This window comes from Triticum urartu, chromosome 7A, assembly GCF_056163025.1.
Source record: "Triticum urartu cultivar PI428250 chromosome 7A, HENAU_Tu73, whole genome shotgun sequence".
Classification (NCBI taxonomy): Eukaryota; Viridiplantae; Streptophyta; class Magnoliopsida; order Poales; family Poaceae; genus Triticum; species Triticum urartu.
Genome location: NC_141879.1, coordinates 184,707,050 through 184,711,433, shown reverse-complemented (window position 1 = coordinate 184,711,433; position 4,384 = coordinate 184,707,050).

The following is a 4,384-nucleotide window of genomic DNA, read 5'->3' as shown; positions in this document are numbered from 1 at the left end:
TTCCTATTACAAGAACATGATCATCTCATACATCACATATATCATTCATCACATCCTTTGGCCATATCACATCACAAAACACTTGCTGCAAAAACAAGTTAGACGTCCTCTAATTGTTGTTGCAAGTTTTTACGTGGCTGCTATAGGATTCTAGCAAGAACGTTTCTTACCTACGCCAAAACCACGACGTAAATTGCCAATTTCTATTTACCCTTCATAAGGACCCTGTTCATCGAATCCGATCCGACTAAAGTGGGAGAGACAGACACCCGCCAGCCACCTTATGCAACTAGTGCATGTCAGTCGGTGGAACCGGTCTCACGAAAGCGTACGTGTAAGGTTGGTCCGGGCCGCTTCATCCCACAATGCCGCCGAATCAAGATAAGACTAGTAACAGCAATATAATTGACAATATCGACGCCCACAACTGCTTTGTGTTCTACTCGTGCATAGTAACTACGCATAGACCTAGCTCTGATACCGCTGTTGGGGAACGTAGTAGAATTTTAAAATTTTCTACGCATCACCAAGATCAATCTATGGAGTCATCTAGCAACGAGGGAAAGAGGAGTGCATCTACATACCCTTGTAGATCGCGAGCGGAAGTGTTCAAGAGAACGGGGTTGATGGAGTCGTACTCGTCGTGATCCAAATCACCGAAGATCCTAGCGCCGAACGGACGGCACCTCCGCGTTCAACACACGTACGGAGCGAGGACCTCTCCCGCGCCTTGATCTAGCAAGGAGGAGGGAGAGGTTGAGGAAGAGGGCTCCAACAGCAGCACGACGGCGTGGTGGTGGTGAAGCTGCAATACTCCGGCAGGGCTTCGCCAAGCTCTTACGGAGGAGGAGAGGTGTTGGGGAGGGGAGGGGCTGCGCCTTGGATGTTGTGTGCAGCCCTCCCCTCACCCCTCTATTTATAGGGGAAGGGGGAAGGGGGCCGGCCCCCTCTAGATGAGATCTAGAGGGGGGGCGGCGGCCAAGGGGAGGGGGGCTTGCCCCCCAAGCAAGGGGGCGCCCCCCTTAGGGTTTCCCCCAAACCCTAGGCGCATGGGCCCTAGGGGGGTGTGGCGCCCCAGTCCACTTGGGCTGGTTCCCTTCTCCATACAGCCCATAAGGCCCTCCGGAAGAGGTGGCCCCTCCCGGTGGACCCCCGGAACCCCTCCGGTGGCCCCGGTACAATACCAATATGCCCCCGAACCTTTCCGGCGACCGTATGACAACTTCCCATATATAAAAATTTACCTCCGGACCATTACGGAACTCCTCGTGACGTCCGGGATCTCATCCGGGACTCCGAACAACATTCAGTAATCACATACAAGTCTTCCTAACAACCCTAGCGTCACCGAACCTTAAGTGTGTAGACCCTATGGGTTCGGGAGACATGCAGACATGACCGAGATGACTCTCCGGTCAATAACCAACAGCGGGATCTGGATACCCATGTTGGCTCCCACATGCTCCACGATGATCTCATCGGATAAACCAGGATGTCGAGGATTCAATCAATCCGTATACAATACCCTTTGTCAATCGGTACGTTACTTGCCCGAGACTCGATCGTCGGTATCCCAATACCTTGTTCAGTCTCGTTACCGGCAAGTCACTTTACTCATACCGTAATGCATGATCCCGTGATCAACCACTTGATCACATTGAGCTCATTATGATGATGCATTACCGAGTGGGCCCAAAGATACATCTTCGTCATATGGAGTGACAAATCCCAGTCTCGATTCGTGCCAACCCAATAGACACTTTTGGAGATACCTGTAATGTACCTTTATAGTCACCCAGTTACGTTGTGACATTTGGCACACCCAAGGCACTCCTACGGTATCCGGGAGTTGCACAATCTCATGGTCTAAGGAAATGATACTTGACATTCATAAAAGCTACAACAAACGAACTACACGATCTTTGAGCTATGCTTAGGATTGGGTCTTGTCCATCACATCATTCTCCTAATGATGTGATCCCGTTATCAATGACATCGAATGTCCATAGTCAGGAAACCATGACTATCTTTTGATCAACGAGCTAGTCGACTAGAGGCTCACTAGGGACGTGTTGTGGTCTATGTATTCACACATGTATTATGATTTCCGGATAACACAATTATAGGATGAACAATAGACAATTATCATGAACAAAGAAATATAATAATAACCATTTTATTATTGCCTCTAGGGCATATTTACAACACCAGGGTCTCCGGCGTTTGGCCCCCTGGCCTCCGCAAAACTCCTTTGCACCGACTTATAGCCACGTGGGCCTGACCCCTTAGCCTAACCATATCACCCAATATATGAATCTTTACTTCCGGACCATTCCAGAGCTCCTCGTCATGTCCGTGATCTCATCTGGAACTCCGAACAACATTCGGTCACCAACATACATAACTCATATAATACTATATTGTCAACGAACGTTTAAGCGTCCGGACCCTACGGGTTCGAGAACTATGTATACATGACCGAGACACCTCTCTGGTCAATAACCAATAGCGGAACCTGGATGCCCATATTGGCTCCTACATATTCTACGAAGATCTTCATCGGTCAAACCGCATAACAACATACGTTGTTCCCTTTCTCATCGGTATGTTACTTGCCCGAGATTCGATCGTCGGTATCTCAATACCTAGTTCAATCTCGTTACCGGCAAGTCTTTTTACTCGTTCCGTAATACATCATCCTGCAACTAACTCATTAGTTACAATGGTTGCAAGGCTTATAGTGATGTGTATTACCGAGTGGGCCCAGAGATAGCTCTCCGACAATCGGAGTGACAAATCCTAATCTCGAAATACGCCAACTCAACAAGTACCTTCGGAGACACCTGTAGAGCACCTTTATAATCACCCAGTTACGTTGTGACATTTGGTAGCACACAAAGTGTTCCTCCGGTAAACGGGAGTTGCATAATCTCATAGTCATAGGAACATGTATAAGTCATGAAGAAAGCAATAGCAACATACTAAATGATCAAGTGCTAAGCTAACAGAATGGGTCAAGTCAATCACATCATTCTCCTAATGATGTGATCCCGTTAATCAAATGACAACTCATGTCTATGGCTAGGAAACTTAACCATCTTTGATTCAACGAGCTAGTCAAGTAGAGGCATACTAGTGACACTTAGTTTGTCTATATATTCACACATGTACTAAGTTTCCGGTTAATACAATTCTAGCATGAATAATAAGCATTTATCATGATATAAGGAAATATAAATAACAACCTTATTATTGCCTCTAGGGCATATTTCCTTCAGTCTCCCACTTGCACTAGAGTCAATAATCTAGTTCACATCGCCATGTGATTTAACACCAATAGTTCACATCACCATGTGATTAACACCCATAGTTCACATCGCCATGTGACAAACACTCAAAGGGTTTACTAGGGTCAGTAATCTAGTTCACATTGCTATGTGATTAACACCCAAAGAGTACTAAGGTGTGATTATGTTTTGCTTGTGAGAGAAGTTTAGTCAACGGGTCTGCCAAATTCAGATCCCTATGTATTTTGCAAATTTCTATGTCTACATGCTCTGCATGGAGCTACTTTAGCTAATTGCTCCCACTTTCAATATGTATCCAGATTGAGACTTAGAGTCATCTGGATCAGTGTCAAAACTTGAGTCGACGTAACCCTTTACGATGAACCTTTTGTCACCTCCATAATCGAGAAACATATCCTTATTCCACTAAGGATATTGACCGATGTTCAGTGATCTACTCCTAGATCACTATTGTACTCCCTTGCCAAACTCAGTATAGGGTATACAATAGATCTGGTACACAGCATGGCATACTTTATAGAACCTATGGCTGAGGCATAGGGAATGACTTTCATCTCTTTCTATCTTCTGCCGTGGTTGGGCTTTGAGTCTTACTCAATTTCACACCTTGTAACATAGCCAAGAACTCTTTCTTTGACTGCTCCATTTTGAACTACTTCAAAATCTTGTCAAGGTATGTACTCATTGAAAAACTTATCAAGGGTCTTGATCTATCTCTATAGATCTTGATGCTCAATATGTAAGCCGCTTCACCGAGGTCTTTCTTTGAAAAACTCCTTTTCAAATACTCCTTTATGCTTTCCAGAAAAATTCTACATTATTTCCGATCATCAATATGTCATTCACATATACTTATCAAAAATGTTGTAGTGCTCCCACTCACTTTCTAGTAAATATAGGCTTCACCGCAAGTCTGTATAAAACTATATGCTTTGATCAACTCATCAAAGCGTATATTCCAGCTCCGAGATGCTTGCACCAGTCCATTGATGGATCACCGGATCTTGCTCACTTTGTTAGCACCTTTAGGATCGACAAAACCTTCTGGTTCCATCATATACAACTCTTCTTTAAGA